We start from the raw sequence: 11773 nt of genomic DNA, 5'->3' as shown, positions 1-11773 counted from the left end.
ATCTATAAAACTCCCTCACCTAAGGCTCAAGGAACGTTGGAGGAGAGAGGGACAGGAAGCTTGTAAAAGCCAGAGGATGGGGGAGTTTGGTATGAGGCTGTGTCTCCAATAACATCATAAGGTAAACCTGTAAAGCCTCATCAACGTGATCACTCAAACATAAGCTGAACAAGGATGACACCAAGGGACATGCCAAACTGGGCAGGGGAAAGCCCACGGGGCCTCCACCCTAAACAAAAAACTAAAGGCAAGTAAGTAAAGCTGGGAGTCAGAGAGGTAGTCATCCCCAGGGAAGAGCACACCAACTGGTTGTCCAAAGGGTCAGCTCTGCAAACATACATACAAGTAACATCGTAAGGACTCAATGGGTTATATCTAGGAATATATATGCACACAAATAAATGTGTATATATGTGCAAATATATGCATATGTGTGTGCAGTAGCAATTAATGAAAAATCAACCATAAATTTGAAGGAGAGTGGGAAGGGGTATATAGCTGGTGGGGGTGGAAGGAGGGAAAGAAAAGAAGAATTGCAATTAAATTACAGTCCCAAAACTAAATGTAAACAAATGGAAAGTTAGGGTTAAAGGTGAAGTCTGGGACACGGAGAAAGATAAGAGGATTTACAGATGGTATAAGGCAGCCCCCCCCTGAAAGAGGAGAGGCAAGGATGCTGGGAAGCAAGTCAGTGTCAGCAGGCCTGCTGGCTTGTGATGCTCTGGGACTTACAGAAGGCACTGCTCCCCTGACTCATGGTCTTGCTTCTAAAGCAGCTGATAGTAACAGACTAAATTGTCTGCAAGAACAGATAATATGAAGTCCTCACCTACTTCAGGAAAAAGCCCATCTAGACCCCTGAATACACAGGGAGTCACACTGAGATAGGGGAGACAACCGTGGCTCCATCGCTGTGAGCAGAGTGGGCAGCATGGTAGAGGACAGCCACAGTGAGGTGAGAACAAAGCACAGCCTGCAAGACACGGCAAGGTTGAAGGCTAGCAAGCCTAGGCTGGCAGGCAGCGACAGCCAGCTAACAGAGCACACACTGCACACAGGGGAGGCTGCACTTCCTCTAACTGGGGAAATCAACAGGGCACGATGACCTCCCTGGTTAGCCAGAGAACAAGTGCAGACTGAATCACTTCCTAATTGGTTCAGCTTATGACATGTACAGAATGCTAACCAGTCTCAACGGAAGTTACCTCAGTCTTTGTCCTGTTCCTACCCTGAGTCCAAAAGCCCTAGGCAGGGTAGTTGGCTCATTCCTCCCTTGGGAACCCGCTCAGGACTTTCTTTCCCTTCTCTTAATCCCTCCCTTCCCTAATGTCTCCGCATTCCTCTCCTTAGTACAGCCAAGCTTTTCTCCATCTTTAATCTTCGTGAGAGCTATGGTCTTGGGTTTTTAGTGATTGTTGATCTTCTAGCCACATCCATCTGGGTCTACAAAGATTCCCTGGATGTCAGAACTGCATCACTGGGGAGGGCCAGGGCTGTTACCTCTTCAAATGACTACTAACACTTCTTCAGACTGTTTGGCTCTGTTTTTTTTTTTTTTTTTTTTTTTTTTTTTTTTTTTCATTTCAGATAAGCACACAACCCCACCCCCTGGCAAATTCCCCCCCCCCCCAAGAAATTTACAAGAAACTGCCCAAGTCATTCTGACTCACTTTTTTTAGATAACCCAGCACAAACTTTGCTCATAACACTGAATTCTGTCTTTAGAAAGTTTCATGTTCGTCATTTTCCTGAACATGTGATGTATAGCCTCAAACTCAGTATTGTGCTCCACCTCCTACATGTGCATGTATCTAATTTTCAGCTGCAGTGGCAGTTCTATCCTCATTGTTCAGAGTGGTCCCCAGGGATGACCCCTAGTGCACCCCGGATTTGCCTTTCTTCACTCTTGTACTTCCTGGCCAGCTTTGAGCTCATCCAGGGCAAGCCCAGCACACTGGTTACAGGTAAAGCATTGTTTTGTGGTTCTGCTGACACTGGCAGTTAAATATCTTTACCATAGAAGATCTCAGGTTACCAGTGTGGCCTCACTCACAGAGAACTACAAGAAATGATACAACCACAAAGCACACTGCACAGAATATTCAGGGGGATTAGGCTCCAACTCCCACCCACCCCACTAGATCTGCTTCTCCGGTATTAAGACAAAAAGGACAAGAAGACCAATGGCATTTCCAAACTAAACGATTACATGCTGGTGAGAAAAAGTCAGTCCCCCAGGTAGTATTGGTCAATGTCACCAATCTACAGCATAGCCGCCCTGCCCCTCCTTGGTGACTCTGAACTGTCAAGCAAACTTGACACTCTTCAACATAGCAAGCTTTGATGATAAGAGGAAAGGGCGTGTGTAGTATGGTGTCGGTCAGGGCATGAAACCACATCCCCTTCTCCCCCAACCCTTGACACAACCTATCATTTCCCAGAGTTCCCTGTAACAACAAAGGAATGGAGTCCTCTGGTGCGAACCTTTAGTGACAGGCTGCTGTGTTTCCTTCCTGGATGATGAGCTCTCTCCTGAGTGGTTCTCCTCCCTTCTACCTGTTTGCCCACTGGTCCTACGGAGTCTGCCTGCATCTCTGCAAACTTTGTATCCTTCGGCATCCTTGCTCAGGAGGAAGATTGTTCTTGCCTCCTGCCTTGGCAACACACCTCCTGCTCCTGTTGCTGCCACTCTCATTGGTAACCTGCTCGGAGCAGACTTGTTCTTTGGAGGCCTGCTCTTGCTTGGCATCCTGCCGCCCCCAGGAGCTCAAAGCTACAACACCCACCCGCAACCTGTCTCCACTGGCATCCCGCCACTGCTCAGAACTCAGAGCTTCAATATCTTCATCTGAGTTATCACTCCTGCATGAACAAAATCCTCCTTGTTTCCTCACCCCTCCTTGTCTGTCTACCTCATTCTTTGATGTGGCATCCTGCACAACTTTGTTCTAGAAACCTGACTGTGGTGAACGTGAGTAAAGACACTCATTCAGAAAAGCTGGGATCAGATGAGTTGTGCTCACTCTGATGGAGGACGCCTACTGAGCAACCCAGGCACTCAGCATGTCTATTATGTACAGCACAAGGAGGAGCTAAGGTCTCAGTTCCAAGTCTCTGTAAGTGAGCAGTGTCGGGCTATAAACATCCCAGAGGAAGGAGCTGTTGGCAGCACTTTCTCCACATTCGTCTTAACTAGAGGTCAAGCTTTCCTCGACTCCAGCTCTTGGACACATGCCAGTCCTTACAGCTTATGACAGGTTTCCACCTAGGTCACCTCATTTGATCCTCAAAGACAGTAATCATAAAGCTGAAGCCCATGGAGCACAGGTGGCCCCAAGGACTTTCCAAGTGGGAAACACTGGGCATGGATGGATCTAGTAATATTAAGAAAGACATGACTAACAAAATCGTGTTTTTCTTCACTCATAATTCCTGTTTCATTATTCATTAAAACTAGAGTATGTTCTCTTTTGTCAATTGTATACTGACTAATAACTCATGACAATAATGATTCAAAGGAAATATTTGTAATGGGCTTTATAGTTACAGGGAATAGATTTTTAATCTTACAGGCATACTTTATAGTAGGGAAACATGTGACACTCTTGGAACACACACTTGACCCCCTGTCTGTACTCTGCTGTTTTCCTGTGTATTGTAGGTAGAGCCTTCTTACAGTCTACTTCCCCAGCCAATTTATAGCTATGGCATAGACATATGTCTATGTGAGGCCAAAGACCTCAAGAAAATTTGCGAAAAGGGAAATAAGTTGATTTCTTATTGCTTTTTTCCCTTACTTCATTTGAATAGCTGGGAAGATGCAGAGCCTGGAATTACTGCAGCTACCTAAGAACCATGGGAAAGCCAAGAGTAGCAAAGCTAAGGCCAGGCCTTACCGTCACTGAGCTGCTAAAGCAAACCTGGGAAGGTATTTCAGAGTAAGGGATGGTCTTCATTTGTCTTACAGATTGGGGAATATAATCTGTCACAAAAGGGATGGCATGGACAGGAGGCTCCATAGTGACAGGAATGTGCAGCAGGGACTCCTCACCACAAATATTGGGTGATACAGGAAGCAGATAAGAAAGGAAGCAGAGCCAGGCTGTAAAGCATTAAGCTCCCCACCCAAAGGAGGCTTCACTACTTAAATGGGTCCTCGACTGTCCAACAGAGATGCTAGATGGGGGACAAGTGTTCAAACACGTGAGCCCCCAAAATCTACTGTGCTTTTTAGGAAGGAAGGGCTCACATTTCTACTGTCATAAATCACTTGTTATATGAATTAAAGAACAGATGAAGTTGCTAACCAAACTCAGGTCTATCAGGAATTCCTCACAGATTAATAGAGAGGGGCTGGGCACAACAGCTCTCAACAAGTGGCCTCCTGCTCTGGCTTTTGCCTTTCCCCAAATTGGGAAAAAGTGAAAGAGACAAGACAAATCTCCAATTTAAATAAAAGCCCAGAAACTGCCCATTTTATATTTGGTTCACATCCCATATGCCACACATAGCTGCAAAGGAGACTGGGAGGTGTAATTTAGATCTGGAGACCATGTGCTTAACTAAAATTCAAGCTGCTTTGTGATGGGAAGCAAGCAAGAATGGATAGGAGAGACATCTCATTTGAAAACTAAGCATAGCTGGTATTTCTTGAGATTGGATACACATTTATTTAAGATGAACCCATTCTTGAAAGAGTTCAGCAGATGATGTGAGGGTCTCACAGACATGCACTTGACATCATCTTAGCCTTACTGATCCATTACTGTTATCAGTGATTCCATGGCACACAGAATTAATGGGCCTTTGAACTCAGGGCAGTTGTCAGGAGAACAAAACAGAGCCTAGTCTGTGATATCAGGGTCCTCTAGGAACAGCAGAGACCAAGCAGTAGACCCAGCATTTGCTGATGCTTTTATTCTCTGCCAAACTGGGATGGCATAAAAGAAATCCTAGCAAAAGACATCACTTACCACAAGAGAAAAGAAAGCTTCCAAAATGTACCTGGATTAAAAACTGTTACCTATGGGTGTAAGCAAGCTCGTGAAAAACAGACAACCACCAAGCATCCTGACTCACTGACATCCAGAGTCAATAGGCATCCAACTATGGCTTGTGAGAAGCAAAAAGACAAATAAGAGAGTCTGGCAGGTGTCTTCATGGCGGTTTCTATTGCTGTGAAGAGATACCACAAACACAGCAACTCATCTCATAAGGAAAACATTGAATTGGGTCTGGCTTACAGTTCAGAGATTCAATCCATTATCATCATAGTGGAAGCATGGTGCCATGCCGGCAGACATGGTGCTGGAGAAGGAGCTGAGAGTTCTATATCCGGGTCCACAGACAGCAGGAAGAGGCTGAAACACTAGGCCTTGCATGAGCATCTGAAACTTCAAAGCCCACCCCTAGTGACACACTTCCCCCAACAAGGCCACACCTCCCAATAGTGCCACTCCCTATGAGACTATGGGGGCCATTTTCTTTCAGACCACCCAGCTGATAATTCTAACAGCAGTGGCAGCTGAATTACTTTAAATTCCGTGCTCCTTGTTGCAAGCAGCCACAAGCACACCAAGGGACAGCTTGGAGAGAACTGATACGGTGGCCTGGTACAGCAAATAATGCCACCCTTATTGATACAGATTTGTGGTTCTCAGTGGAGCTAAAAGTCTTCTCTATCCAAGTGCTAGGAACTAGTTTAGTGGTGGAAACAATGCTGTTGGTATCAAGCCTGATTTAGTATGTTTTTACACCTAAGGGAGCTGAGCAATGAGTAGATTCCTCTCCTTGAGCAAATCTAAGAGTCTTTTGCGAGTTATAAAGAATGTGTAGAAGCCACAGAGAGGCAGGGATGCACACCCTGTACATGGTGTATGCACTAGTGCACTCCAGGAGCACTGAGCAGTTTCCTCCAATCACATAGCCTCTGTGAGATACCTTACAACGGTGCTTTCTAATTTTGTCAAAGGCCTTTTCTACATGTAATGAGATGATCATGTAGTTTTCCTTTTCATTCTGGTTATGTGCTGGATTTTTATTGATTTACGTATGTTGAACCATCCTTGCATCTCTGGGATGAAGTTTACTTAAGTATGGTGAATGACCTTTTGTGTTCTTAGATTTCATTTGCAAGTATTTTATTGAGAATTTTTGACAATAAAAGGAAATATTTCATTGGAGCTGGCTTATAGTTAAGGGGTTTAATCCATTGTCATCATGGTAGGAAGCAGACATGTTGCTGGAGAAGGAGCCAAGAATTCTACATCCAGATTTGCCGGCAGCAGGAAGAGGGAATGAATGATTGGCCCTAGCTTGAGCTTCTGAAACCATAAAGCAAACCCCTGCGACACACTTCCTCCAACCAGGCCACACCTACTCTAACAAGGCCATACGCCCTAATCCTTTCAAATAGTGTCACTCTATGAGTTTATGGTGGCCATTTTCATGCAAACCACCACAGTTCATAAGGAAAATTGTCCTGGTTTTTTGTTTGTTTGGTTTGGTTTGGTTTGTTTTTTTTTTTTTTTTTTTTTTTTTTTTTTTTGGGGTCTTTGTGTGGTTTAGGTATCAGGATAATGGTGGGTTTATAAGAAGAATTAGGTTTCCTTCCTTTTCTATTTTGTGAAATAATTTGAGGAGTACTGGTGTTCATTCTTCTTTGAAGGTCTAGAAGAATTCTGCATTGAATCCATTTGACCCAAGACATTTTTTTGGTTGGGAGATGTTTCATTAATGATTCTCTTTCACTAGGGGTAATAGGTATGCTTAAATTTTTTATATAATCTTGACTTAACTTTTGTAGGTCATATATATCAAAAAATTGATCCATTTCTTTTAGATTTTCCAGTTTGGTGGAATATACGTTTTTAAAGTATATCCTTATGATTCTCTAGCTTTCCTTGTTATCTGTTGCTATATCCACCTTTATGTCTCTATTTTTTATTAACTTGTACCTTTTCTTTCTATCTTTAATTTAGTTAAAAATTAAAGAGCCAACTCTTCATTTTATTGATTCTTTGTATTTTCATTATTGTTGCTTCTATTTTATTGTTTCAGCCTAAGTTTGGTTATTTCTTGCCATCTACTCGTTTCAGGCATTATTTTTTTTTCTTGTTGATCTAGATATTTCAATTGTAATGTTAAGTTTATAATATGATATTGTTCAATTTTTTTAATGTTATCATGTAGTGGTATGAACTTGCTTCTTAGGATCACCTTCATTTTGTTCCATAGTTTGATTATTTTGTTTTCATTGTTCATTGGATTCTAAAAAGTTTTAAACCTCCTTCTCAATTTCTATCTTGACTTATTTTCATTCAGTAGTGAGTTTGTCTGTTTCCATGCATTTGTATACTTTCTGCTATTGTTGGTATGAAGCTTTAATTCATGTTTGTCAGATAGAATACAGGGTATTATTTCAATTTTCTTGTACTTGTTAAAGTTCTTTTGTGTCTGAGTAATTTTGATTAATTTTGGATAAAGTTCCATGGGCTAATGAGAAGAAGGTATATTCTTTAGTGTTTGGGTGGAATGTTCTGTCAATATCTACAATGTCAATTTTATTTCTGATGTTATTTAACTCCAGCATTTCTCTGTTTTGTTTGTGTCTGGGTGGCCTGTCTACTGGCGAGAGTGGAGTATTGAAGTCTCCCATTATGAGATTCAATATGTGACTTAAGCTATAATAGTGTTTCTTTTATGAAGTTAGATGCCCTTGTGTTTGGTGCATAAATGTTTAGCATTAGAATAGTCTCTCAGTGAGTTTTTCCTTTGATAAATACATAGTGTCTTCTGATTAGTTTTTGTTTGAAGTCTATTTTGTCAGATAATAAAATGGATACACCAGCTTTCTTCTTAAGTCCATTTGCTTGGAATATTACAATCTTTTACCCTGAATAGATGTCTATCCTTGATGTTAAGGTGTATTTCTTGGATTCAGCAGAAGGATAGATCCTGTTTTCAAATCCAATCTATGAGTTTGTATCTTTTTATTGGGGCATTGAGCCTATTAATATTGGGAGTTACCAATGAGTGAAGTTTATTGATTCCTGTTATTGCTTTAATTTACTGTTCTTAGATTACTTATTATTCATGTTTTCTTCTATGTAGCTAACCTCTTTGCATTAATTGTTTCTTCTAGTTCAGTCTGTAGAGCTTGATTTGTAGGTAGATACTACTTAAATTTGGTTTTATCATGGAATGTTTTTCTTTCTCCATCTATGGTGATTAAAATTTTTGTTGGATATATAGTAGTCTGAGCTCACATCTGTGGTCTCTTAGAGTCTGCAGAACATCTGTCTAGGCCCTACTGACTTTTAGAGTTTCCATTAAAAATAACAATTTTATTCTAATAGATTTTCCTTTATACATTATTTGGTCTTTTTCTCTTGCAGCTTTCAGTATTCTTTCTTTGTTCATTTAATGTTTTGATCATGTGTCATGGAAAATTTCTTTTCTGGTCCTGTCTGTTTGATGTTCTGTATGTGTCTTATATTTTAATAGGCATCACCTTCTTTGGGTTAGGAAATTTTTTTTCTATGATTTTCTTTGATTTTATTTTCTGTGCCTTTGGCCTTTGTTGTTTCTTCTTCTTCTTCTTCTTCTTCTTCTTCTTCTTCTTCTTCTTCTTCTTCTTCTTCTTCTTCTTCTTCTTCTTCTTCCTCCTCCTCCTCCTCCTCTTCTTCTTCCTCCTCCTCTTCTATTTCTATTAGTCTTAGGTTTGGTCTTTTCATAATATCCCAGATTTCCTGTGTGTTCTGTGCCTGGAGAGAAAGAGAGACAGACAGACAGACAGACAGACAGACAGACAGACATAGACATAGACATAAACATAAACATAGATATAGATATGTTAGATTTAACATTAACATTTTCTTTGGCTGAGGTATCCATTTAGTCTACCTTGTCTGAGTTAGGGTTACTATTGCTATGATGAAATATCATAACCAAAGAAATTTGGGATGAAAAGGTTTGTTTGACTTATAATTTCACACCACTGTTCATTATTGAAGGAAATCAGGAAGGAAAAAAAAAAAAACCTCAAACAGGGCAGGATCCTGGAGGCAGGAGCTGATGCAGAGGCCAAGGAGAAGTGCTGCTTACTGGTTTGCTCATCATGGCTTGCTCAGATTTATTATAGAACCATCAGCCCAGGGACAGCACCACCTACAATGAGCTGGACCCTTCTCCATCAATCACTAATTAAGAAAATGGCCTACAGGCTTGCCTATACCTTGATATTATGGAAGCATTTTTTCTAACTATTTATTGGTTCTTTGTGAATTTTGCATCATGCACCCAATCTCACTCATCTTCCCCTCCCCTTATACCCACTCCCCACCCTAGCAACACTCCCCCAAATAAAGAAAAAAAATCTCATTGTGGAAGCTGCAGTGTGTTACAGTGTGACCCACAGTATACCCTTTGTCCACACTTCTTTGCTTACAAATGCTCATTGCAAAGACTCATTGGTTTGGTGTGCAGCCTCTGGCTTCTGCTACTCTATCAATACTGGAACCTTACTAGGACTCCTCTTGGCTATCCTGTTATTGCTCTGCATCATGGAGAGATCCTGTAGTTTTGGATCTGTAGGACTGGACCGTTCATGTACTCCAGCAGTTCAATCGATGGGGCAGATTTTGGGATGAGTCAGCTCAAAGCCTTGGATCTGAGTCTGAGAGGAATCTGAGTTGGTCAGATTGTGGGCCTTCCTGCTTTCATGCCCTCAGGGATATCTCACCACCAACCCTTTCAACTAATGCCAACTCTAGCCTATTGCCCAAGCAAGATGCAGGGCCCACTCTCTGTAGTGTTGCAACGGGTGAGGGCCAGTTCTCCCACTCTTAGAACCTCAGGACCAGCTCTCCTGCCTGTCATAGATGGCAAAAGACAAGGGTGGAGAAAAGGGTGTCATTAACTCCTCCATGACACTGCCCAGCAGACAAAAGGCAGGGCAGGCCAAACTCATGCAATTAGGGCCTGCTCATGTGCAACCCCCACATTCAGCTGACCAGCTGAGGTTCAGGGCCTGCTCTCCTAAGTGCTATAGCTGATGAGGGGTAGGGCCAGCTCTCCTGCTTTCATGACCCCAGGGTCAGCTTTCTCACCCGTAGTAGGTGGCAAGGAGCAAGTGTCAGGGAAAAACAACTTTCCTTTGCCCATGCTGCCACATGGCAAACAAGTGGCTGGCTGTTGGGTTGTAGTGTGTGTGGGTCCTGTTGTTGGGTTGATGTATGGGTCCCATGTCTGTCTTGCCACATAGCTAGGGCCTCTCGTGGGGACAGAGGCATGGGAATTTGACTGTGCTCACTCCACACTGGCACCGACATCGGGCTATGTGAAGCCTTGGGACTCTGCTTGGGGGTAGGGAGCACAGTCTGAGGTCCCAAGGGAAGCTAGGGCTCGTCTTGGGGATCCCTGGGCCAAAAGGTGGCCAGGAACCAGCTGGTTCTCAGGCTCTTGGGCCCTGGCCCAGATGCTACGGGGGGGACTGCGGAAGGGCTGAGAACAAAGTGGGGGTGCACAGGCTAGATTGGCCCACTCCAAAAGTGGAGAGTGGGAGAGATGAGCTCTGGCTGTATCCACGGGGATCGGCTAGCTTGGCTGGCTTGGGTGGCTGGTCTTCGTGGCTGAGAAGTTCTTCTGCAGGAGATTAGGTGGCAGCTCTGTGGATGAAGACCTGCTCTACTGTTCCCCACTGCGGATTTTGAAGAAAGGAAATAGTCCATGGTCTTAAGATATTTATTGTCATGGAGGAAAATAGATGAAAACTCTACCCTGGTATTCTCAGGGCGGGCCTGAGGTTAAATACCTTTTGCGAGGAGGAGGGTCTGGGAAGGAATGTTTAATTGACTACACCCTCTGGCCTTTAGGTACCTCATTAATATGGAGATCTGTGTTGAGGCTCTGTGGCCTGTAGTCACATCCTCTACCTGTGGAGGGGCTAGTGGGTGTCCTCCTATGTGACTAGAGGACAGCACTCTATGGAGGTCTTCAGCCTTGTGTCAGGAGCTGAGAGTCTGGGAGCGTGGCGAAATGCAGGCCATCCCTTAGGATCACCTGGGGTCTCCAGAGATATCTAGCCAGTGCTCGACCAGAAACCATGCTGTCCTTTCACAGTCCTACAGCAGGCCCAGCTCTCCCATACTCATGCCTCTGGCTTGCTCCCTGTCCTGGGAGCCCATCTGAGTTTTCCTGATGCAGGACTAGTCCCTGGCGCTGGTCTAGTGGTCATCACAGGCTCGCTTTCTTCAAGGAATGTTAGACTACTGATCATTCAGCTGTTCACAGGTCAGAACACGGAGTGTAGACCTAGCCTCTTTCTTCTCTGCCACCTACTGACACACATGTGACACAGCAGCCACACCCGGGATGCCTCTAGGAGCAGGGGAGGCATTTTCATAATTGAGGTTCCCTCCTCTCAGATGACTTTAGCTTGTGTCAAGTTGACATAAAACTACCCAGCACATACCTTGTCTCCAATGCCTTAGATGTTCTCTTCCATGTCTTACATTATTTATGTGAGAATAATGTCTGAGGCTTTGTTTGACTACTTAAAAGTTTTCATTTCTAGTTGTATCTGTGTTTGGGTATTCTTTGGTGATTTTTGTCTCTACGTTCACTCTGTTAACTGTTCCCATTCCTTCATCTCACTGTTTGTGTTTTCACAGACTTCGTTAAAGTATTTATATATTCTGTCAAAGTCCTTGGAAATATTCACAACTGCTGTTTTGAAGTCCATGTCTTGTGCTTCAGCTACATCGCACTTCTC

The 11773-nt window shown here is 43.2% G+C and overlaps 1 non-coding gene across 1 annotated transcript; it reads right to left on the bottom strand.

Moving 5' to 3' along the window:
* Positions 1-11258: 11258 nt before the first annotated feature.
* Positions 11259-11390, bottom strand: LOC117706400 (small nucleolar RNA SNORA17). Its single transcript, XR_004606508.1, has one exon. It is a non-coding gene; the product is annotated as a small nucleolar RNA SNORA17 (small nucleolar RNA).
* Positions 11391-11773: the final 383 nt, after the last annotated feature.

The sequence above is a fragment of the Arvicanthis niloticus genome, chromosome 3 (assembly GCF_011762505.2).
Source record: "Arvicanthis niloticus isolate mArvNil1 chromosome 3, mArvNil1.pat.X, whole genome shotgun sequence".
Lineage (NCBI taxonomy): Eukaryota > Metazoa > Chordata > Mammalia > Rodentia > Muridae > Arvicanthis > Arvicanthis niloticus.
Note: the sequence above shows the minus strand (reverse complement) of the source record. Positions and strands in the feature narration are given on the sequence as shown.